The sequence below is a fragment of the Siniperca chuatsi genome, linkage group LG16 (assembly GCF_020085105.1).
Source record: "Siniperca chuatsi isolate FFG_IHB_CAS linkage group LG16, ASM2008510v1, whole genome shotgun sequence".
NCBI classification, from domain to species: Eukaryota; Metazoa; Chordata; class Actinopteri; order Centrarchiformes; family Sinipercidae; genus Siniperca; species Siniperca chuatsi.
The window spans coordinates 11,216,497-11,243,590 of record NC_058057.1 but is presented as its reverse complement, the minus strand read 5'-3'; the positions used below and the strand labels follow the sequence as shown (position 1 = coordinate 11,243,590).

The following is a 27,094-nucleotide window of genomic DNA, read 5'->3' as shown; positions in this document are numbered from 1 at the left end:
TTGTATGCCATTCACAAAGCTAATGAGCAGCGGACTGAAAAGTACATTGACAGTATAGGGTGAAATATTTTATTATAACACCTCAGTGAATGCACAATGTCTTGCCCTTCACTTGTGAAGTGTTCACGCAAAAGCTTGTAGGCACTTTCTTTAATGAACATTACGATGCCTTCTGTTTCACTTTTATCAAGCTTTCAGACTTCACAGTGATCGTCACACAAACGAAAAGAAATAAATCCATAGGCACCAAGGAGGGGAAAGAAAGGAGTAAAAAAAATAACTCACATATTTTTTTGAACCCAAGTGTAGAGTCTGTTTCATCTTCATAAACTCACCTCCACTCCTCTCCACTCCCCTTTCCCTTTCAGTGCGCCTCTCGCTCCCTCCATGTGCTCAAATCACCATCTGGGAAAGCCTGATAAGCTCAGAGGCAGACACCAGCATTTGGGCGTTGAGTTGAAGAGCTGCCTTTAGACAGCCGGTAGGTTAACCCGACCAACTAACACCCTTCCAAGCATGGAGGTTAGGAAGTGGCACACAGTTCATCCTCTGCCTGTTTGTTTCTGTCTGTCTTGTTTATGTGTCTCTTTGTCTAAATATGTTTGTCCCCCTCTTTCATTCCTCCTCCATTTCCACTCAGGGAAACTGTACGATTGCACCCTATTTAAAAGGAAGTGAAGAGATTTACGTTGGACTTATTTGTTAAAGGGACTTAAAGTATGTGTCATCCTGCAGGTGTGAGAGATTATCCTCCTTCTGACAGTTTATGTTCTCCAAATATAGGGAATTTTCTCTACTGAAGGCCATAATTAAACAAAGCTCATGTTTATTCATTTGATCCTTAAACCCAGACATAATTAACACTGGAGCTCAGTTGTCACAAGCTGGAGTCCATGTGTCCAAACTATTAGTCACAACCCTCTTTGTTGAAATCCTGCATGGAATGGATTTCGGTGTAGTTCGCTGAAGGTCTCCGAAAAGCTGTGTGTCTGACATGCATAAATACACTTGCAAATGATACTTTGCAAGACCCCAGCGTGCTGTCACCAGCTCTTGCAAGCGTTTAATTTGGTTGCAGTTTCCTTCATAAGGGTCTGGATCATGCCGTCGCTTGAAGTTTGGCTAGAATTCCTCTGCGGATTTCTCCATGGTCCTAGCTAGCAAATACTTCCATTAAAAACACATTACCTCCAGTACACTCTTTCTCTTCCTCTCCACTGTTTTTGTCCTTTTTGCTCTCTGCGTCTCTCCCACACATAGGTGAATGTGCAAACACAAAGAACACATTCCAATTAATAAATGAAATTATAGTTATATCTAAATATAATCAGAAGGGCTGCCATCTGAATGTGGCAGCTCCAAGTGACAAAAAGCATGTCTGTGTTAACCTCGCTCCATAACTTTTCTGCATGAAACAAAATCATTAAATAAACAATTGAATGAATGAATTGCCAGAAATAAAATTTAAAATTATAATGCAAAGCAATAAAACACTCCATTGCTCAATTTAGTAGGGTTTTGCTGCTACAATCTTACTTGGTCTGGTATGAGCAGTAGCTTATGGTGGTTAATGTTAGCAAGTGGTAGCAAACTTGGATATTGCTGTATAATGGGCATTACTGAGTCAGTTCACTGACTTCATGACTCTTCTTCACTTGTGCTACTCTAACTCTAGGTTTTTGCATTCAGCATTACCCCATAATTGTCACTGCTCAGCAAAAGTTACATAGTCTTGCTTTAAAGAAATAAAAAATAAAACTAGTTTTGTGTTGATCTCTCTGGCTTTCATTATCGATTAATCGGCCAATTATTTTCTCGTTCATCGATCAGTTGTTTGGTCTGCAAAATATAATACAATTGTGAAAAATGTTCATAATTTCCAAAAGTACAAGGTGATGTCTTCAAATTTCTTGTTTTGTCCGAATAGTCGAAAACCGGTTAACAATGATACAAATCCTCATAACTAAGGGTAATGATTTGCGTTTTTGTTGACCGAAAAGATTAATCAATCAATAGTTGCCTTAAGAGCTGAAATGATAAGTCGATAAGTTTATTGATAGAAAATTAATTGGCAACTGATTTTTAAACAAAAATAGCAAAAGTGCACTGCTTCAACTTCTAAAATGTGAACAGTTTCTGGTTTTCTTAGTCTTCTATGATTGTAAACTGAATATCTGCACTGTTGGTTGCACAAAAGACAGAATTTTTGTTTGCAATTTATAGACCAAACTAGTAATCAAGGAAATACTAAATTAATCTAACGAAAATAATTGTTAGTTGCAGCCATAGTTGCCAAAGACCTCTCTGTTGATCGACTAATCGACTAATTGATTAATCAACTAATCATTTCAGCTATAGCAGCAACCCTGGACATTTGATCCAAACTGGCCGTCACAATTTACCCACAGATACTCCACCCACAAAATGGACACCTACAAAATAGACCAAAGCACATGGCTTGTTTTTACAAATATTTAAAATAAAGTAGAGGTTTTTTATATGGAATGATACATATACTTGATACGTAACGCTTCCCACTCTGACTGTAGTTATCTCTGTGTTTATGCATGCTAAACTGATAACTCTTTGTAAAAGGCACCTGTAGGCAACATAATTTTAACTTAAGTTCTGTCAAAATTTCAGCACACCATAATCAGTCTGTCATTGTCAGCTCAGTGTCGGAAAGGCAGTGTGCACTAAAGTGACATGAAGCATTTCTATCTAGGCTACATCGCCCACACACCTGTATGGAGACAGACAGCCAGTCAAACAAAGGATCAAACAGCATGGATTTTTTTTTTTTTTTCAACCTTTAGACTCTTTGCTTGATTGCTGGCCCACAGGTCAAAATTCCCACGTGGAAAAGACCAGATGGCCGTTTTGCCTTGAATGTGAGGTGGTTTGGAACAAAAATCAAAATTACTAATTGTGTCAAAGGCTAGGGCTTCAAAATCCATGAATCCAGTCCTGAATAATCTAATGTATGCAGATTTATTTACAATATTTATGACAAAAGCAGAGCCCAAATTGCAAAGACCAAAAATTGCTATTAATACCAATACCAAAATTTTGTGTTTTAAATATTTGACTGGTCAAGTATATGTTTGACATTGAACCCTGATCTGATGTAATGTATGTTTGCGTAATTAATTCAGTCCACCTGATGTAAGCCCTCCTGTCTAGTTAGATCCTCAGTTTCTTGTGCTCAAATACCAAATGTAATGGTTTTGTTCTGCATAAAGGTTCTGTTATAGTCAGAACTTCTTCGGCTCTACAGTGGAGGGTTTTTTTTCTTCTTCTACCTCCTCTGCAAATAAAGATTTTATGCATTATCATTTAATCTGACAATTAGTTTCTTTCCTAATTGATTAATCATTCCATCTTCAAATAGAGTATTTTGTCTGACCAACACCCCAAAACCCAAAGATATTCAGTTCTTCCCAATTCATCACTGGAAAGCTCAAACTAGGTAATGTTTAGCATTTTTGAAAAATTAAGATGACTAAAAGACAATACATTTTCTGTCAATCGAATAATCAATTAATAGACTTGAATTGTTTCATCTCTACTCTTTTGCACTATTCTTTGTACCGTGTGGTTCGTTCGTGTACTGCTGCTCTAACATGCAAATTTCCTCCCCGGGGATAAATAAAGCATCTGTCTCTCTGTCCCTCTCTCCACTGCATACTATGCCTACAAGAGGACACATGTTTGCCAGTACTTGTCCTATCCCCATGTTCCTTTCACTGCCCTCTGGTATTGTGCTAACAACTGCTCAATAATGGCAGCTCTGAATGCATCCTGGATTTTTACATGATTGCTGCTACATTATGTAATCATCAATATATTTACACACTGTCAATATATATATTATATACACTGCCTCCAATTCTAAATATTCATATCAAGTGATCCACAACATCACTGATTCAGGCTGGGACCTTAATTTAGAAGAATGGGAATGTTTTGAGGCATCCTAATGTCTGTACTCACAGACAGTCTTTCTATTCGTGCCTTTCATTGATATCTTTGAAACTCCTGCCTTTGAGGTGCTAGCAGCATCAAAACATATCAAGACATTGCCTCTGAGGACTATTGAGACATTTTTGTTTACCATTTTCTCTTTATTGACACATTGAACCGGCATCCTCATTGCAGTCTTGTGTCCCCTGGTAGCAGCCGGCACAGCAAACACATTAGAATCCATTTTGTTGGAAAATTTAAAATCATCTTACTTTGCTTCAACCCACAAATTTAAACACCGTTCTTTTTAACTCTAGTTCATGTGTTTCAGTGTCTTGGCATGTCTCTTGAACCATAGAAAAAGTAATTAAATAGGTAGTCGCATCTGCATGAACCTTTTTCATGCGAACCAAATGTGTGAATCATGCCTTTGCCCTAAATGGACTGTGTTCCACGAGGCAGGATGGGGCATCCCAGAGGATATCTAAAGAGATCTAGACAACCCTTCCTGGACACTCACTTATTCATGTGGAGCTGTGGGAGGGAGGAGGGAAGGATACACGCCAGCCCAGTAAGCCGAAGGCCATATGGTCTAATGCAATGCAGGATGAGTGTGCAGAAAGGCTTGCAGGACAGATATCAGATAAGGTCAGGGAAAAAGGGATTTGCCGTCCATTCCTGGGGATTTGATAAGTAGACCATTGCCAACAACATCCACCCATCCCCTGTAACACTGACACCTCGAGCTTAGTTTGAGAATATCAAAGGTCCGATGGGCAGTGAAAATTTGTTGGGTCGACTCTGCAGTGAGTGATAATGTCTGGATTGATGATTTGAAGATTGAACTTAATGCACACAGATGACTTCACTGATGGGTCATTTAGAAAATTTGTTCTGAATTCAAATACAAAAAAGTTTTAAATAACGCAATGCAAGAAAATGAAATGTCCTCGAGGACCATGGCAGAAATGATGCTGAATATATTTCATTGTGTAAGCTACACATTCAAATACAGAAGAAAAAAAGTGTGCATAGTGGAAATGAAAATGAAAATAGTATGATCAAAGGTCTAATGTCCTTGCATTTTAAACCAAGTTTCATTTGGACTCCCTCCATCAACTTAACAGGCACTCTGGCAGCTGTTTCTGTAGTCCTATAACCTCTGATGATAATTATAACCCCAATACTATAGAGAGGGGATTTATTCAAATTAGTCATGTCATTATCCCCAAGATCACTCCACTAAATATTACTTAGTCATGTCTAGTCAGTGACAAAATGTCCTACTCTGCACCGTCTGACCGTGTCACGGCAAACCCTGAAGAAAATTAAGCTGAATGTAAACTATGCAAGAAGGAGGGAGTTGCATGAAAATATTGGCAGACAGCAACACATCTGCTACACATCTTTCAGGAAAATGGCGACACAAAGAAAAAGGGATGAAAGACAGTTGCTGATGTATAATTTCCACTTTCTCCACCACATCAAACAAGATTGGTTGAGGAGTGTTGTATCACACTGAAGCAGTGTTTAATGGCAGACATGTTACAGGACTGTAAGAAGTACTGCAATGTCCTTGTGCATCTGACTGGCGTAGAGTGCAGGACTAGATAACTGGGGTTGCAGTGTGAATATAGAATAATGAACATAGACAAAAGGAAGATGGATCACATTAATCTGAGCAGCAGAGTCCCCTCCCCAGCTCTTCTTTTTACTGTGAATACTGCAGTTGTGTAGCTGACACCGCAGCCTTCCCATTTGATGAGCAATTAGCATACTCTCGCCTGAGTTTGTATCGTGATGATCCATTCATTTCCATGGTGTAATTATGTGTATAAGCCTGCTCATTTGGAAAACATTGAACTCATCAATCTTTTTGCACCCGTTTTCTAATTCGGCCCATTGAGAGAACCCTGGGGGACACCAAAACCGCACTTAATTGTCCTCATTCCAGACAGCTTCTAATTACACCCAGTGCTTTAGATCTCGTTAGAAAAAGTTCAAGATCCTCCTTGCCTTTTTTTTTTCCTCGCAGAATTGTTCTCAATGTGTATGGAGCAACAGGGAGAGAGAAATTCCCTCGCCACCTTGCCCTCTGGCAGCTGCGCCCTGGATAAACAAACACGCGTTGCTGCACATCAGTCAGCCAGCTGGGAGCTGGGGCTTGATTAAAAAGCTCCCTCTGCTGTATCTCCATGGCCTTGCCCCTGTTAGTGTCCAGATAAATAAATTAATGAATAGCTCTTGTTGAACTAGTGGAGGGATGGGGGTGGTTGTCTTAACAGCTGCTCTACTGTATTGTGTTAAATTCATATGATTGAGTGGCGAGCAGAGCACATTGAGCCACACTATAAATCAGTGGAGTCCCGATTAGCACTTAACACTGCCAGAACCGCCAATGGGTAAGATTTACCCGCTGCTGTTTTTCAATTGTATGTAACTTTGTTTCTATACAATATTCAAGTCCCCCAGTCGTTGACTTTTGCTAGTGTGTTATGTAGCACCCCCTTTTGTTAAAAATTGTCAAGATAAAGCCAGATTTAAAAAATGGGCATTTATACCTAATAGAGAATGCAATCATTTCCCCCCTATTAATTTCGTGCATTTAGATAAACATTCTATTGGCACCTGGTCATAGGCTAACCTTCAGTTTGGATAAGAGAAAGAGAGTTATGAATGCAAAACAGGCATTAGACTTGCTCTATGCATTGACCTCAAGGAGAGGTTTCAGGACTGAGCGACCTGTCCTGGGTTGATTGACGGGTCATCATCTGACAGCGATCCAGAGCCTTTGTGAAAAGTGAGGCAAAACTATTATACTAATATTATCAAATGTAGCCTATAAACATACTGTATATGAAAAAGACTTAGTCTAAAGTAGTCTTTCCCTCTGACACAGGTGTGTTTTGCGGCCCCTTCAGGTGGTGTGCGGCTCCCTTATGTGTTTTTTGAACTGTGGAGAGTATGGGTTTTTCGACCGCAGTGTAGGCCTATTGTTTAGCAAAAGTGGTCATTATATTTTGTCGTTGGGTAAAAATCTACTTTGAATTTTGGAATTGATTAGAATTGTTTCTTTTCAATAAATATTTTTGTATGCGTAATTGTTTGGATGCACGCCAGTCCGACACAAACAAACAGGAAGAACTTAGATTATTATTCTACATTATTATTATTATTAATATTATTATTATTATTATTATCATCATGTAGGCCTATAAAAACACTGCAATAGTCAATCGTTTTTTCTTAATTGTATGCTGTATATGTATTGTATTGACTGTTTAGAATATAACTACAACAGCGCAGAGTGGATGGCATCAAAAGAACAATCACGCGTGGATGTGCCCTTCACAGCAAATGTTGCATCTGACCGGAAAAGTCTCTGCCTACTAGGGTTGGGAACTTAAAAGTGGTTGCAAATTAGAGCCAAATCGAAAACGCCAAGAACCAGGTACCCGTTAAATTTTTTAAATTTTGCTTCTGCTTATCGGTTCCTAAACGTGATAACCATTTTACTGTAGCAAACAAAGGCTACATATCTGCAAGGACATGGCTGTCACCCAGGACCTGTCTACGTCATGCATCAACGCAACAGTGTGTCGAGTTATTTAGATAGAGCGTGCATGTCTAACGTCACAACAGTAGTGAAAAATGGACCGCAGTATATGCTCAAAAGTGTGGCTTCACTTTATTAAAAACAAACAACGACAAGGCAAAGTGCAATGCATGTGGGAAGCTAATTAGCTGTAAGTCAGGTTGCACATCAAATTTGACCAAACATTTAAGGCAGCATTACAAAGCCAGGGCTACCAAGCTGCGACACACCGTTCTCTTTGGCAATAAAGAGAAAGATGACCAAAGAGAAAACTGAGTAGTGCTTAAAAGAATAAAGATATTTTTGTTATCTATTTTTTTTTTTTACCATATTGGAATTGAAACTGGGAATAGATAAGCAGAATCGGAATCGATAAAATTCAAACGATAGCCAACCCTACTGCCTACATCTCTGGTTTAAGAATACAGATGTAAGAAACTGACACAGGTGGTGGAGTTAACTTAAGTTGCTCATTAAGTCAAAATCTGAAGGTACAATGGAACATTTTGTTTGTGTGGAGGACAAGGGAGAATAGCATTGGTACACACTCAAGCTGGCCTCAATCAGGCTACAAAGCACCCAAGGATAAAACTTATTTCTCTGTTGAGAGATAGCAAGAGGCTTTATATAAGACATAATGTTCTGCAGGAAAACAATGGTTCTTTGAGAACATATTAAACTGTAGTTTATGTCGCACAATGACACCCCATACAGAGCAATTGCCTTCAGCAGTGATTCACTTACAGCTTTTTATTGTGTGTGGCAGGCAGAAGACATTGTATCTGTTGCAATGTAGCACTTATACACACCATGTAATGTATAGAAAGATGCTAACAAAAGGTTAAGATGCATTCTGGAGGTGTCAAGTTTGTCTGGTGTCTGCGGTGGAACTCATTAGGTTTGAAGAGTGAAGTAGTAGAAATTAGTGTATTATTTTCTAGTTCATCAAGGAAAATCATACTGCAAAAGTATGAACATGCATCAAGAGACACATTTGTGCTTTTGCGCTTTCTCATTTGCCCATACTACCACAATATTTCACATTTTCACATTATATTAGTTACATAATAGGCCTTTTTCATAGATGACATTTTGACATGTGACAGTAGGAAAAACAAATGCAAATAATAAAATGAATGATGGCTGATTTGGCTGCTTCAGTTTCAGTATTGTGCATGCTGGCTTGCTGTCACCACGTTAATGTTTAGTAACACCTGTGCTTTTCCTACCGTGGCATGTCAAATATCTCTTGTGAAAAGGGTCTATGGTCTAAATCATGCTTTAGATTTACATAACATAAAAAATGAACAACAAACAAAACAAACATTTTTTGGATGAGTTTCATTTGCTGTTGATAGTGTTTACATTAGCTCACTCCCTCTGTCACCGAGCTAAAGAGCTCGCAGAGCTATGATAGGCAGATAGGCAGGTAGTTTTATTTATTTAATTTTTCTCCTCCCTGTCTTTCTATTTATTATTTCTTTATATTAAAAAAACTCATAATGCAATTATATGTACACACACATAATTATTACCATTATTATACTACTATTTTCATCATTATTATTATTATTATTATTATTGTTGTTGTTGATATCGTTATTATTATTTTTATTTATTTACTTTATTTTTATTTGATCCCCAATTTTTGTTTTTTGGATTATTAGTTATTTTTTATTTCTCTTCATTTTCTGTTTTTCTTCTTTTCTCTCCTCCCCCCTTTCCCCCCTCTAGAATCTGATTGCATTCATAATAGGTAATTGGTAACTATAACTCCTGTTGGGATTTACAGTGGTTAAAGGGGCACCAAATTGTGTAGGTGTAATCAATTCATTATGGCTATAAGAATTATCAAAGATAATCATAAATAATAACTTTAATGAATAAAGTCATCGGGGAAATCACTCTTAAAGAAGAGAAAATTATAGCCAAATAACTGAATGTCATATACTAAACTATTAATTTGAGCTGATTAATAGAGTTGGGTCTACCAAATTGGCATGTGACAATGTCCACAGTGAAACATTGAGATGGACGATAACATCCTCATCCACTCCCAGTCTTTCTTTACTTTTCCTCGCTATTTGTTTTAAAAGTAGCGTGGTTCCTTTTAAGTAACAGGGCAGTGTGTAGTGAGTTTGTGGGTGAGCGAGAGAGAGCGTGACGATGACTCAGTGTAGACAGGTGCTGGCGATCGGAGCAGAGGGAAAGGTTAGCAGTGACGTTGTGTGGCAGTAAACATACAGTGTAGTTTAGTTTGCCCATGAATTAACGTTTGAGCTCCTCAATACCCAAGATGTACCCGTGTCTTGCTTCCCATCTGCTGGGTAAAAGTGAAGGGGGTTAGCCCCGAGGTTAGCAATCAACCTCAGCCCTGGAGGAAAACAAAGTCTTCCCTGTGCTTCCCAAACACAGTCCGAAAGCTGCAGCAGGAACGGTTAACACTATGCTTAAGTTACATCCAAACATGCACACACACACATATTACAAACACATACCCAACTTAATCTAACCTTATCTCTACTCCCTCTTATTATATCATCACATTCATCATTGTAACTGCTTTGTTATTGTCTGTATGTCTGTCCATTATGTCTGTCTTATTTACTGTATGTTCTATGTCACACTATTTCCCCAATAAACACATTTTTGTGAAATTAATTTTATGTCCTGTATAAAATTGGTGTGCGAGTGTGCAATTTTATAAACACATTTATTCTTTCCTGCTGATTACTCGGTTGGTACACACAGTCAGGCTTTGGACAAAAATGTATGTTGGATATGTTCAGAACACACACACACACATATACATACACACACACACACACATAATAAATATATATATATATATATATATATATATATATATATATATATATATATATATATATATATATAAATACACAGTTGTATGCAAAAGTTTAGGAACCCTGACAATTTCCATGATTTTCATTTATAAATATTTGGGTGTTTGGATCAGCAATTTCATTTTGATCTATCAAATAACTGAAGGACACAGTAATATTTCAGTAGGGAAATGAGATTTATTGGATTAACAGAAAATGTAATGTATTTATAAATGAAAATCATGGAAATTGTCAGGGTTCCTAAACTTTTGCATACAACTGTGTGTGTGTGTGTATATATATATATATATATATATATATATATATAATCGCATCTCGCCCATTTCCGTCTTTCCGTTGCTGATGGCAACATCAGGAAAAAGGGACATGAGAAACTACAGAAGTACCAAGGGCTCAGAGAAGAGCTGGAGAAGGCCTGGAAGGTGAAGGCAACAGTGGTGCCCGTGGTCATCGGAGCACTCGGGGCAGTGACCCCCAAACTGGAGGAGTGGCTACAGCAGATCCCTGGAAGAACACCAGACATCTCGGTCCAGAAGAGTGCAGTACTGGGAACAGCAAAGATACTGCGCAGAACCCTCAAGCTCCCAGGCCTCTGGTAGAGGACCTGAGCTCGAAGGATGAGACCACCCGCTGAGGGTGAAGGACAAAGTTTTTTTTTTGTTTTTTTTTATATATATATACATATATATATATATATATTTTCTTGCTCTCCCCTGTAGAGATACACTCACATACATGTAAAACACGTTAACACACACACGCACAGACCCCTGCCGCCTGCTAAATATCAAGGTCAAATCAGATCTGTGTACCTGAGCCAGATCACACAGCTGGACCACTGCGAAGCTAATGACCTTGTGTATCTCCCTCTTCCCCTACACGCACGCGCGCACACACACACACACACACACACTCTCCCATGCTTGCGTGGTGTGTGTACTGCGATCAACAGTACACTTGCACAAACGCACACCAAATGCATTATTCAGAAAGCTATGTACATGTAAACATCTCTTCAGTTCAACACATTAATTGAATGGCATTTTTGACCTGTTGGCTCTGACTTAGCAGTCAGATGCAATCATCATGTAAACAAAGGTCCTGCCATCACTATTCACCTTTTTGAAACTTCAGAGCTTCAAATAGGGGGTCACATTTGTAGGACAAATGCATTTCTTGCACTTGTGCTTTGTAATATATGCAAGGAGTCAACAAGAGCATAAACCAGCTGTGTGCACGTAAACACTTGAGCAGACTTTGAAGTAGTGTACAGTGGTAGAAAAAAGTGTGAAATGTGGTGTGACAGCCTAAAGCCTCAGCTGAACTGAATGTGAACTGTAGACTAGCAACATTACAGTATACTGTCTATCGCTTCCATTTTTATCCTCTATCAGTGGTTTTATTTTGAACAGGCTATTGTTTATCATGCTGAAGATGTTGCAGGACACTGTGGAAACTTCCACGTGTGTGCTGAGCCAACAATGGCTACATGCAGCAGCATCAACTGGAGTATGCAAGCCACTTCATTGTTGTATTGATTTGTACCAGTGCTTAACTGACTATATCGTAGCATGGAGTATCATGATTGATTATTGATATCAGAGTGTCAGCAACCCAACGCATTAATCAAGCCTCTTCTTCTGGCAGTGACTCTCCACACAATTCACATTTGAATTGTAAACTAGGAGAGAACAAGGTCTGTCTGCATGGTTGTGTGTGTGTGTGTGTGTGTGTGTGTGTGTGTGTGTCAGGAGCAGAGAGCGAAGCACCTGAATCCTAATCACATTTGCTGTTGCAATCGAACGCACACATGCTGATTTCATAGAATATTTAACAACAAAACAACTGGCTGTAAAGAATAACTTTTCTGCAGAGCGGGCAAAAACAACTTTGCAACACATTCTCTTATCTCTTCTCCTCTTCTGATCTCAGAACAAGTGAATTAACAATCTGAAGGATGAACTTTCCTCAGCCTCAGCATAACAATCCTGTTTGAATTTGGGCCGTCAATTTACTTTTGCCAGCTGTGAAACCGTTCACATGAAGCGAGCCTGTGTGTAAGTGTGTTTAGGTGGGTGTGTTTGAGTGTACACTGTGTGTGAGACACATCAGCATGTGCCTGCACGTCCAAAGAGATTAGTTAGTCATCTCACACTTTGTGATTCTCAATCCTCAACATAATTTTCTTAATTTGCGTGATTATCAAGAAACACTCACCTGTGAATTTCACAATGTAACACCACAGGATAATCCTGCTTCGCTCTGTATACAAAATTCAGACAGAAAAAACATTGGAGAAATGGAGCGAGATACAGTATTTGTCGGACTGAAAATGCTTTTTAAAACCTACTGTGCTTCAGGCCGCCGAATAGATCAAATGAAACAATTTTGTTTTGTGTGCATTTTTCCTTTCCTTGTTCAAGAGTTAAATTATGTCCAGAAATAATAAAGGTTATACTGCTGTGTTTCTGTCTTTTCAACTAATTTACAATGGAGTTAGGTAAATTACATGGTGCCGCTTGCGAGGCCACAGATTTGTGCACATATGAAATCAAAAAGCCTAAGCTTCTCAGAGCTTATATTTTTTAACCAGTTTTGCAAATACATAGCAGTTTATCCTTTCTTCTCCTCTAGTTAAAGTGCACCTTACATTGGGATGTCACTGGTGGGTGTGATTATAGGTGCAATAGAGCACCCATCAGTGATGTCGGGTGTGGTCAGAGGTGAAACAGGAACAGAACACTTTAACATTAAAACTCACAAGCACAGTGGTGAGTAAGCACAGAAAGCTTTATCCACAGATGGAAACAATTGCTTCTGTCGTTGCAGAATCCTGACAAAAGGGGTCTTAACAAATCTCATCACCATAGTGCGGATGCTACTTATCACATTGGGAAGAAAATGTTTCAGTGCCTCTAAAAAGCTTGTTATCTAGCCTTGTAGCAGTGGCCAGTACCACAGGTGGCATATGGTGTAAAAACATCCTGCTGCCTTAAATGTGCAGACTTTTCTGCTCAGAATTACAGAGGACAGTCAAAACCTCCCTGAATTCACTTTAAAAAATAAATAAATAAATAGAATTACCTTTGATTACCACCTAATGTTAAGGAAAGGCTGGACATTGTCATACATGATTAATGAAATATAATAAATGAAATGCTGACATAATGTGTAAGTTCTAAAGGATCAATCCAACAACAAGTAAAAAGTTGATTGGGCCAAATCTGCCAGCTAAAGATCGGGCGTGCTAAGAGCAGAGTGGTTTTCTGAAATATTGTACATTAACTAAGTGGTTTTGTTTGGTACTACTGATTAATCAATAGATGATTAATAAAGATCGTGTGAATTAATTCACACTTACTGTTTGTCCTAGCAGAGTTTGTTTTGGTTGATGACTCCTTGGGTTGTTACCTTTTTTATATATGTTTTATTTTTCGCTGTTGTGCCTATAAGGAGTTACATACGGAGTTCTATGTTGCCCCAGAGAGCCATATGCTATATGTTTAGTAAGCCAGACTGATTGTCAGTAGAGTTAAATGGTACAATAGTGTTTTTGTTTTTTCAAATCAGAGAGATCTATTAGAAAATGTGTTGCGTGAAAATATGTGTAATATTATTTAATCCTCAGGGGAATCAAGTTACTCACATTTTGATGTTGTCAACACTTGTTCATTAACTCAACCGTTATTGATTTAAATAAGCAGAGAGGTATAAGTTTCTATTGGTGAGGCAAGTGTATGCCTTTAGTTGTTGTGCGACTCTATTTATGCTAAAGGAATATCAATGTCATGCAATCGATTCCCTCAAGGGCAGCACAGCTGCATGCAAACCCACTGGCAGAATATACACAGGCCACAATAATAGCTTCTTTCTCTCTGACATACATTAATATGCTGTTGTCATAAAAATTTGATTATTGTCATTTTTTCATTTGATACACAATCACCATAGTAATGTAACAGTGATTAAATAAAGAATTCTGTATCCCTGTGCGGACAGTTTCCCTATTAATAAAATGTCAAAATCAGGTTATCCAATGCATATTAAAAGTCAGGAGGCTGCATCCTGGCTCACTGGCTCAAAGCTCATCTCAGGTGGTGATTTGCAGCCTATTTTCCATAAAAAAGAGACAGATTCCAGTTAATTCATCAAGCTGGAAAACCAGGAGCGTCTAGCTCTCTGATATAGTAATTTGCTACTGTTATACCTGAACTAGTTTTCAGTTTGTGCTCTGGCTTGGTTTCTGTCGAATATCTCCATTTCAGCCTTAACCTCCCAACACACACACACACACACACACACACTCAATCTCATGTAGCCGCTTCCCGAGGGACAGGAAGTGCTGCCAGAGAAAGTGTTGTATGTTTATGTGTGTATTTTCTGTCTGTGCAGTTGTGCACATAAGACTACACCCTTTACGTCTCTGGGGATTGAATCAGGCATCATTCACAACGCACTGAACCTCAACCTGCCTGCTCTTTTCACACACACACACACACACACACACACACACACACACACACACACACACACACACACACACACACGAATGCGCGCGTGCACACACACACACACACACACACAAAGTTTGCAGTTGTATAAACGAAGAAGAGAGAGTGGAGTCTGATGGAGTTTGAGTCTGTGGGAATATAGACTCGTGGGTCTGCGCTTCATGACTCAGAGGTGGTGATGGGCAAAATTACAATAGCAGAACATTTTATAAGATTACAATATTAGATAGACGAAGCATTAAATTAATGCTAGTGGACTGAAATGCTGAAACAGGGCGGGAGGGAGTGCAGGGAGGCTTTGCCTGTCTCATATTGCTATTCACTCTCTATTACCGGACCACAAGAAATAATATGAATGTGGAATTATATTCTCAGAAAAAAACTTTACTGCTAGCTTGCAATTGTTTTTATGCTAGAGAGACTATCTGTTACTCTGTGTAAAGCCAGATCGAACTCAAGAATACAAATGTTTCCATTACATGCATATCCCTACTGTAGAACAGACTGAAAAATATAAATAAACATCTCTGTGCAACCAGCCCAATCTTTTAGCTTGTCATTACATTCATAACAGTGGTTGGTTGTGATCATACTCTAAATTGTCCAGGTGCACAAGCAGACTCAAGCCCCCGGCCTCATCTCTTCAAATCTACCTTGTGACCATTGCATCTTATCCCATCTGTCTTTTGTTGTCTCTCTCTGCTCAACAGCATGTAATGAAACCAACGTTAGGGAAAAGCAAAGGTTTGAAAAAGATTTAGTCTGGAGTCATCCGGCGAGTAGGGAGAATTGGTATGGAGCCCATGTGTTCTTTGTGAAACACGCTGAGTCCCTGTGAGCTCTGTGGGTGCTCCTTTCTGCTGGTCTGTGCTCTTTGACCTGCCAGTGGAGGGGGCAAGCAAAACGAAAACGTGCATATGACGATAAACTCAAACACTGGTATCATTGCTGTTGTGTGCAACACACAGTCCTATAAAGGCTTTAACAGTGCATGCATTTCCTGATTATTTTTAGGCTGTTACACTGTTATTGGTGCAAAGTAGCTAATTATGAAGAGATGTAAAGTAAATATATGTATTCATTAGTTGTGTTTTCACGTGCAGTGCATAAGGTATTCATTGGTTCCAATATTTTTTGTTTTCATGAGCAGAATTATTTTAAGGCATATAATATACCTAACATAATGTAATGCTTAAAGTTTGATTATAGTTCAGTGCAGAACCCTATACACGCTCTGTGCTTGTGTTTGGTGGCAGAGTTAAATGATCCAGTGCACACAGTCATGTGGAGATATGATGTATGAGGCTTTATATGGAGTCACCACATTGTTTTTCTGTTTTGACACAAGTGTTGATACATAATTTTAAAACAGTCTGGAAACTTTTTACTGTATTATAAAGGTATTGGATCGGGCGTTCCAGATAGAAAAGCTGTGAGGAATTAGATAATAAATTGGTCTGAGCGATATCAGTAAATTGGTCTGGGCGATATCACCTGAAATCATCATCATGATTAATTGCCACATTTACCTCTTAAATGATCTCTCTGATTATATGACACAGTTGTTAAAGAAAACAGAATCCATCCTGTCTGAGCACCAACCCCTGGCACCTAGAGTTTCCCACTAGCCAAAACCAACTGATCTTCACACCCTCAGCCATTTCACTGCTAAACTCCAATAATAAAAGGTAAAATCAGCTGGACCACCTAACCACGCTTGGTTAATATTGCTTAACTTTTTGTCATCAAAAGTGGACCTCATATTAATTATAATATTCTATAGTTGAAATGTCTACTTGTCAATTCATTACAATGTAGCACTTACTGTTAAATTTGTCAGCCATCAGATATGTTTCCAAATGTGTGTATTTCTCGCTCTAATAACCCTGGTTGTATTAAACCCTTGTGGGCAATATTGCAAATCAATTAACAGGACTGATTTATCACAATATTGGGGTGTTATATGATTTTATTCCCCACTCCTTACTGTGATTGTGAATTTTATTTTTATACAAACCAGTTGTGTACAAAATGGCAAACTTGAGCTGTTGAATTTCTACGTTTTTGTCTTTAAAATTTTTTTTTTTATTAAGATTATAATTTTTTTTTACACAGATGAAGAGAGACAGGAAATGTGGGAGATAGAGAGGAGGGTGACATGCAGCCTAAGCCGCTGCGGTAAGGACTCAGCCTTGTACATGGACGCATGCTCTACCAGGTGAGCATGTTTTTGTCATTTTGTAATGTTTGCAGACACACTACTCATGTAGAAGTAACAGACCAAAGAAATCACAAAACACTGAGAGTGTTGGCTTCAGCATGACTGTCAACAATCTGGAGATGCAACACTAACACCGGGCCAGAACTGTAAGCTATTACAAATTTTAGTAGTATTATGCTTATTATTACAGGTGAGCAATGATTTGCAAGTGATAATTATCAGTAAATTGAGAATGCATTCATTAGTGATGTGTTGTCTTTACGTAATTAAATTATTTATAATGTGGTTAATTAGTCAGCCAGTAGATAATATACATGAAATTAAAACTGCATCTTCAATTCTGTGTCTAATGTAATGACTCATATCACACTTATAGCACTTTTCAAACAATTTTCACAGGAATGTTTGCAATTATCACAGACAGTAGCCTCCCTTTAGTAATGAACAAAGATCTTCCGACAGTCTGGCTATAAAAATGTGCTTGGAAGCACAATAAATCTCTCTATAATCCACACCAGCTAGCTTTAGAAATACTGAATCAAAAATTCAGACAACCTTTAAAGAGAGATTTCACCACTGGAAAAATGGTATTTTCATAAAATTGGGCTGTCTATGCAATAGAAAGATTCAATATTTTTGTAATTGGTGCTACATGACCAGAGAAAACAGAGAAAAGGGGCTGTAGTATTCCCTTGTGCTCAAATGGTAGAAAATCTACAACAACCAGAATGCACTGCGCCCGGTGCCTTCCAAGGCCACTCCCACTCCTAAACTTCCCCAACTCCTACAAACAGCTGGTCAGAGCTACTAATGTCAGGCTAAACTCTGATAGCACCGCCGGGTAACAAACTTGTATGTGCTAAGCCTCATAAAAAACTACTGTATGTTTTCACACTGTAATCTTGCCCTGCTAATAACAAAACACTGTTGCTCAGATGTCCGCTTTGCCCCACCGGCTAAACTCTTGACAACACTACCAGGTAACAAACTGACGTAGCTTGTATGTGCTTAGCCTCATAAAACTGTGCATTGTATGTTTTCACACTGTAACGTTGCCGTGCTAGCAACAAAACACTGTCGCTTACTCTATGCTCAGACGTCCGCTTAGCGATATAACAACTGTTTCTGGTTAAACAAAAAGGTCTATCTCTGTAGGGTCCTTGGCATAATGTTGTCACTTAAAATAACAATCTGAGCCTGTCTGTGAGAAAAACTTATGTAACTTTTTCTACTGTTGCTGTGCTAGTAACAAAACACTGTCGCTGTTGCACTTACTCTATGCTCAAATGTCCATTTTGGCCCGATGGCTTTGGTTGTTTTTTCCAGTGTCTTTTCGGGATCCTGAAGTATGTCTCAAACACTCCCCTGTCCATATGTGGCCCAAAGCTTTGGTGTAACACACAGTGACTCCACTTCTGTTTCTGTTTCCATTGGTGCACATTTACTGCAGTGGCACCACCATTTGTCCCTTGTACAGGACAGCTCTGTGCCGCTATCCTCACCGGCTGGCGGTGCTTGACTCTCTGCTGTGGCGGCCTCTTTCTCCTCTATATAATTCCTAAGTAGCCCAGAATGTCGGATTCCAGTATAACTATTAAAATAGTTTTCTACCATATCTACAAGAACATTGCCTTCTGCCAGTGGTTGTTGAGCCAGTTGATTTTGGACAGGATGTTTTGATTTTGGACTGTCCGTGGAGGTGGGCATACAAAAAATGTGGAAGTACAATCTGTAGTTCAATCTGTGGTCCTACAGCCAGCAAAAGACAGACTTTTGCCAGCAAATAAACGGGGAGCTCTGGGTGCAGGCAACATGGAGGGAAATTAACCATTGTTCCTTTGCATATACTATCCACACTGTAATTATACAAAGCTGGTTGAAAATCAGCAAAGTTTCCCTTTAAGTGTTTGGGTTTTATAATTGTAAGAATAGTTACTATGACAAAGGGAAGCAAAATGAATGGCAAACAATCAAAAACAAAAGTGAGGAATTCAGATGTCAAGGTATTTCTTTACAGAGTGCACAATAAAAAAATCATCTGTCACTGCTGCTAAACCGGGTGCTTTAGAGGTAACACTGAAACCAATCATGAGTGCTCTGACTCACTGTACTTAAGTTCAGTGTATAGAAAAAGTTCTGCAGTATCAAAAACTTTGGCCAAATCAAGGATGGAGTCTAAAAAACATCAGCTTTCGATAAACAATCAACCAAAGATGGTTCAGTAGAGAAAACTAGTTTTAAGGTCTGGTGGGCATTTATAAATTGTGATCATTTCAATTAATTGTCATTTCACACTAGCCTCTCATACTATTGGTAACTGTCCATGTTACCAAAAAATACTGAGACACAAACCTAGAATACTTTGAATGAAAACTCTCTGTCCACAGAGGAATTAGGAAGTGACTGGCGCGGCTAAGGCCAGTCCATGGAGCAAGCTATTGATATTCTTGTGAGGGTCCAACAAACTAATGCCTCTCATTTGTACCTAAGGCACATCATAAGTGCCAGTCTTTACCCTGACGATCTGGCTCTTTGACTTCAAAGGGTTGCGTGAAGAAAGATCCTATTATTCTGCTGCAGCAGAAATCATTAGACTCCAAATCTCTGATGTGGCTGTTGAGGAAAGTAAGTGGTGAATTAATACTTAGCCACTGTACTACTTCTGTGGTCATGTCTTGCTCAGAATATATACAGTATCCCTCTCTCTGTATATATCTGCAGTATGGGAGTGAGAGAGAAAGACTGTAAATGAAAGGGATCGATCCACAAGAATTAGCTTACACAACATGAAAGCTAATGCTTTTTGAAAAATGATATTTGCCACTCAAGTCCAAAGTGCTTTTGAAATAGACAGTTTACAAGTTTTTCAGAAATGCATTTGTTTTTCTCCAAAGTCAGCATAACCTCAAAACAAGCGTGTGTGTCAGGAAACTATCCTGCTGATTGTGTCCTTGAGCAAGACACAGAATCCCTACCTGATATAGGGATGCTGTTGTGTAGCTGAGTGTAACCTCTAGCCTCCATGTGGGGGGAGATAGGGAAAAAAACAAACTTATTTAAGGTCAAAAGCTTGGATTTTTTTGTCCTCTCCAGTGGTGAGCTGGTTACAATTTTATAATTTCTGCTGTTTCAGTTTGTGAGAAAGCCATAATTTTGTTCGCATTGGTTTCACTGCATTGACTTTATCGGCCACAGGTGCAAACTGACAATGCTGAATTTATATAGCGTCACATCGAGTATCGTATTACTGTAGCCAAGTTTCTCTCCAAATGCAGCACACATTTTAACTGACTTTCCAAAAGACTGGCTAAAGAAAATGCAAATTAATGTGCATTTCCATCCACTACTGTTAGGCCAATATTAGGAGTTGGCCGTCTCGAGTTGGTGGCGCTAATTCTCCACTCAGGTGCTAATAAATCATTGCAAAAAGGCTTTTATAACGGTGTCAAGAATAATTCCCTTGACCTCAACTACAGTGGTACCATTTGGACTTCTCATAAAGATGTCATTAAATGTGATGAGGCCTTTTTTTGACGACAGTACCCAGGTGATTCACGGAATTTCCTTATGGACAGATAGCTTTACTTTTTGCTAAAGTAGGCTAACTGTTGCTAACTGTAGCTGTCGTTAGTTAGTTAGCTTGATTAGCCATGCAGCTAGCCTTCCCATTAGCTGACTCAGCCACGGAGTGCCAAGAGCCAAACCCGGCAAGGAAACCTTGGCAAAGATGATCTGACGCAGAAGGAAGCACACAGACTTAAATACACAGGTAAGGCCAGGATTATTAGACACAGGTGCAACTTATTAGGACAGGGCAAACAATCAAAACTGTAGAGAAAAGCAAACAAAGATAGGAAGTAAAACTACACAAGACACATGAGGCCGAACACATTACAAAATAAAACAAAAAATAGCTGAACACAAACCCAAAACCATGACAAATAAATTACTTCGGTACTGTACTCTGTTGTCAAACTGGCCTCATAACATGTTGGAATCTGGTAGGGCAGGTTTGGTTATTAGCAAATATCAAAGATATTTATTGATAAATAAAAGTATTAATAGCAATAAAATTATTAATAGAAGTTAATAACGTGGCACCAACCTGGAATCAGGGACCAATAACTGAACCGTGGATGCAGTCTTAAAAAGGGGGTGTTCACTTAAAAATGTCAATATTTAATAACTATTTTACATTTATAAGGTGAACAGTGAAGTGTTGAATCCGAGCACTGACTGTCACAACCAACTGTTACCACAAAGCATATGCACAAATAATCACAGGCAACTGCTCTGTAAAAGTACAATATAATTTATTTAACTTTAGCAACAATGATCAACAATCATTAATACTTCAATCAATAAACATCCATTGTCCAACTACAACAACAAGCATAAAGGTAATAAGCAAGCATGTGGCACGTGAATGTGTGTATGTGTGAATATGTATGTGTGGGTGAGTGTGAGTCAATAAAGTAAACCTTTCACAAAAATAAAGCTTAAGTTACAGTAACACACTATTATTAACCTGTGTTGGAATTCAGGAAGGAAATGTTTGGTTATTATATTATATTTTAATAACAGTTGTTTCTGTTAACAAATAGGTAGTGTAGGTAGAATACACTCATTATTATATATTTCACTTGCTGACTAATATACTTAAGTAAATAAAAAAAACAATTTGCATTTACTACCTTCCAATTTTTTTTTACAGTGTATATGTAATAAGTGACATTTCTTTCTACTCTGGACATGAATTTAATATTAGTATTCAACACTCATGCACACACACGCCAAGGCCAAACATGTACAGAACATCTTGTTGAAGGCAATGGTCTCATTTTAAATTTTGTAAATTTTTTTATTATTCTCAGTTTACACAGACTTAACAACATGTGTTTTGAATGTGAATACAGCTCAAATCCCTGCAGTCACACACAGCAGTGGAACCAGAATGATTTGGAGCTTATCATGATGTGCCATGTGTAGTCTGGCTTATATTTTACATGGAAAATTTGATTCTCATGTTGTGACATTCCTTTATATTGTTCAAAGATAAGGCTGTTGATATTCTTTATTTTTCTTATTGTCAACAAATCCCATGACCAAAACCAACATGAATTTATTCTGTGTAGCTGAAGCCTGATATAGTTTCCTCTGCGCCATAGATGTCCATTGTTGTCCAAAAACTATTATAAAAACACATCAATGATCCACACTGTTACGCTGAATACACATTACTTCATTGAGATGAACATTGGCACTTTACTGTAGTGTAGCATTTACTAATGCAGTGAGCACTACATTGCCAGAGTAAAAGACTTTAGCTGTGATGCTTTCTGTGCTGCTATTATAGTCCTGTTTGAAAGCAAGGCCAAAAATCCATCAATCTCTATTTAGACATTTTCTGCGCTTTTGTGTTGGCAGATCAGTTTCGAAAATTGCAAGAGAGGAATGGCAAACGAAGATGCAGCCATAAGTGAAGTGATTAGATGAAGAGCTGCAGGTGCTTATTGCACTTTGAGCGAACCGTAAACCTTTACTAGTCGCACTTTTTCCATTAAGGATACCCAAAACGTCCTGAGCTATGAATATCAAAGCCATTTCAGAAGAGTCAGATATTTAGCTTCTGCCCAAGGAATGTGAGTGCCAAGGAGTTCACCGTCCAGAGGAAGGCAGCAAATTAAAAGCAACATAATATTCAGCACCTGTAGCCCAGCATATGTATCGTCCATTTATTTGTGAGCAGTCAGGACTTTGGGTTGAAACTAATTGTGTTGATTAATGGTGGAGAACCAGCCACCCACTGATTAAAACAGGCATTAGGAAACAAACTGGAGCGCTCAGGTCAAATTAACTAGGCTCTTTTTTTTTTTTTTAATCGACAGCAAGTCATTCGCTAACACCAGACAGCGGCTAAAAAGCTGCAGCAGTGGCCTATGTAAAGACTGGAGAGAATGCAGAACTATTCAGTGCCATTAAATGTACCCAGCCACTGTGTAACAACACATCATGCTGTTGTTGAGTAAATGAGGATACATGATGAGTAAATGTGCTTGTCATCAAGGTGATGATGAGCAGTATGTCAGCATCTCATCCATATTTCAAAATATACTTGTAATTTCAGACTATACCTAGCAATTGCTGCCAAACTATTACTTGTTAACATATAAACAAACCTGCAAAAACATAACTTAAAACATAACTGATAAATGCATTACAACAGTCAGGTAAGACACAGATTAGGCGGAAAGAATAACAGCTGCACTTAATGAATAGCAAATTTGGCATCTTAAATAGACTGTCCAGTAGGTGTTGACAATATATAAGCTCATCTTAAAGCATCAGCTGATTCAGGATGCAGCGCTACTCAAGTTTTCTGCCTGAACTAGCCGGCAGGCTTTGCGTCATTAATATTCAGCACTAGTCAACACTTGAATGCCAACATTTTATAAGCTAAGGTATTACATTAGTCAAATAGTGGACATCATGTTTTGGATTCAAATCCCGAAATACTTTGCATTATGTGTGTCACACTGCAAGAAATACTTTGAGCAGCAGTTTTTTACTTTCTACAATCCCAGTAAGGATGTGCTCTTCTACTATTTCCGTCCTGCATTTGCAAAGCTGTTGTTGATATTCTTTTCAGGCAACAGCAAACCACCAAGCACCTCCAAAACATTTGAAAAATGTATGACTGAAACATCATTTGCTTCAGTCCTCAATTCCTAGCCTACACTACATACCTCCTTTCTGGTAAGTGCACACATACATCATAAGACTGCATAAAACAGCCAAAGACCTATAAATCATGCAGTAAGACACATTTTCAGTGCTGCAGTCTATATGCTTTTGTGTTTCATATCCACCCTATCTTTCAAAAGCACCACTCTAATGTATGTGCACAAATATTAGCCATATAATATGGCAATATACTGTTTCTAAATTTGGGGTCTCATGTATTTATTAAAGCAGGAATGGCTATGGATCACTATTTGGACCTACGGATGAATGAACAGGTAGTGTGAGCAGAGTTTTACAGTATAATAGAGCGAGCCTGCATGTTTGATTGAAGCTTAAGCTTGCTTCAATTTCCACAGAGCAGTGTTCAAAAATTTAATTTGGCTGAATTTCAATTTTCTAATCAATCAGCCTTCTTTTTATCATAGCAAGTTGACTGGAAACTATTGTGCACGATTCATTAGCGGAATGAAGACGGAACAATTCTGCTGCAGTCTTTTCAAAAGCAAATTCACGAGTACATATTGGCTGCGGACGTCTGAGAGATTGTTGGTAAATTGTTTTGCAGATGAAATGGGCAGGTGACAGTAAGCAAAAGAGCTTATCACCGGCATACATCTCACTTTCGGAGCACCTTGGTATTGGTCTTCTATCTGATAGGAGCTCTCTCCTTCCACTTCACTGACTGTCCCCACAAGAGGAGAGCTCTCAGCTCCAACTCCAACCACTTTCCCATTATGCAAATGATTTCCCCGCAGAAAAGCTCCACGCCTGGTGCCCATCAATTCAGCGAGGCCTCCAGTTTGAATACATGCGTTTTTTTCTCTCCTCTACCCCCCACTTCCTCCCTCCATACTTCTGTAAAGAAGGTCTATTTCTGATGCATAGCACTGGTGTTCACATTGCTGTGGTGGGGGAATAGAAAGAGCTCTTACCCAATCAATTTATACAACCCCCTTTTGAAGAGAATGCTTTTTTCTATGGTGAGGAGTGAAATTATACAAATGTATGGGGAATACCAGCTGTAAAAAGTAAGTTGCACTCATTCCGCCATGGGTTGTTTAGGAGTGACAGCATTGCCATTCCAAATGCATACATCATACCAGGGTACATAAATAAACTTCCACATTTGATTAACTTCTTAGAGGCCCTGGAGGTATGTGGCCTTAAAACCTCACCATCGTTTAATCCTTTCTTCTGCAGAAAATTCCCGGAGTAAGACCATCAAAAATATCTTCATTTGCTGCATTGCCACTGGCACAGAGTCCATCTGCAAACTGAATACGTAGTGAGAAGTATTACGGTTATTTTTGTATTTTCACTCATACTAGTCTGAATATGCATCTTTGTTTTCAACCAATAGATGATAGAAAGATAACACATCATGTATAGATAAAATTTGACCTAATATGCTATAGAAATGCCATTTATTGAAACATTACCACCTAATGTGTTTTAAGCATCAGCACAAACTTTAATAAATACCAGTGAAATAAACAAGGCACCGTTTAGCAACTGAGAAGTTTTGGAAAGTCCAGGGAGATTATTATTAGGAATTATTGCTCACCTGAAGTACTCTTTCATACCTATGTTGATGGGAGATCCTAATTTCATTCACTGTTTACTAATTGTCCTTATTAAACTAAAGCACCAAACCCCATATCACAGTGGAAGTATCTGTTGTTTCATCGGAGAGATGAAAGGCGTTAGAGGGGAAAAGTGAAGCAGTGCCATTCTTCTTGGGCACTCTGTGGGCAGTCGGTCCTGGTAGGCATCTGGGTTAGCCCTCAGTTCCAGGTGAAACTCCTCAGAGTTCCATGTTTCCGGATGCGCTGTTGGTCCCGCTGGGCGACTTCGGTTCGAGTCTTATTCCTCCTTCCATAATCAGGCTGATGATGTTCGGTTGCAATGGCAATGCGGTGTGAGCGTCTTGCCAGATGAGTTTAAAGTTTGTAACTTGTTAGGACTCAGGTGCTGCATCCAGTTGCAGCACCTTCTTTAATCTGTTAGCAGCAATTTAGGACCGCTAATAGTTTCTTTCTTTAAGTGTTAACTCTTTGAGTCTCCTTCACTCCATCGCTCTCCATTTTTCCTTCTTTGTACCACGTGGCTGGTGCGTAGGGCCCAGGGTTTTTTCTTTTCTAATTTTGTCATGTTAGATCTCAGAAAAGGCACAGGCTCTTTTTAGCAGGCTTCTTTCTTTCAGAGTTGTAGGATATCTGCATTTCTCCAACATGTTCTGTGTGCCTTCGGTTCCTCTGCAGGTCGGTTGAAGTCAGCGGGCCTCTGGTTGAAGTCATCCCCCCCCCTTCTCATCTTCAGTAGGGGGTGAAGTGCAGAGGATAAGAGCGTAAAAGAGTGAACAAGAAGTTTAGTCTCATCTTAAACTCTTCTGTAAGAAGGGGCAGGGTTGTTTGTGCACCCTGTGCTGTGTGGAGGGGGGGGCAGAGATGACATCGCTACTTGCATTTCATCCTATTGTAAGCTATGATCAATTCATTTGTTGTGTTCATGCATATTTACATTTCCTGTTTCATTAGCTATTCAAAGAGACTAAACACATCATTGAGGCTATAACAAGTGGAGTGAAGACAGAATAAGGCATCATAAATCATAATACATCATAATAGGCTAGTATGTAACATCAAGTAACCTTAGGCATGTTTAATTGATCATACACACTTCATTGTTTGTTCATTGTTCTTTGTCTGCATCAGCATGACAACATCGAGCTTCACATTCTTCTTATACTGTCAATTAAGCACAACATATCAGTTAATATATTTTGATCCTGTATGGCAAAGTCATTTCTCTGTTCTGTGTCTTAGACTTAGTTTTAAGTCTTGAGTTTCACTTGATGGAAACCAGAGGTAGTGGAGTTTTCAGTTTATACCAAGTTGGTGAGGGTCATAAATGAATAAACTGGATTATCACCCTCAACTAGCACTCAACATTCCTTTGTGATTCCTGCAACATAATGTGACGGGTATCCCTACAGGATATCAGATTAGTTTGATTTCAAGTAGACCTGCCGTAAATCGAGAGATTGTCATTCAACTTTCCATTAGTGGCCTGGAGTCCGGCAAATGGTCATGCGACAGACGTAGTTATTGGGGGAAAGCTTATCAGTCCTCTGTTTGTGAGTCAGAGGCCAACTTTCAGAGAAGTTAAATTCTTTTGTCAATTTATCAATTTT

At 38.8% G+C, this 27,094-nt stretch overlaps 1 long non-coding RNA gene across 1 annotated transcript in view; it reads left to right on the top strand.

The window, feature by feature from the left end:
- LOC122863641 overlaps positions 1 to 27,094 on the top strand; it is a 55,361-nt gene that overhangs the window by 8,890 nt on the left and 19,377 nt on the right. Inside the window, exons 2-3 of the long non-coding RNA XR_006375053.1 lie at positions 369 to 481; positions 17,052 to 17,154. This is a non-coding gene — a long non-coding RNA (uncharacterized LOC122863641). The remainder of the gene's footprint in view (positions 1 to 368; positions 482 to 17,051; positions 17,155 to 27,094) is intronic.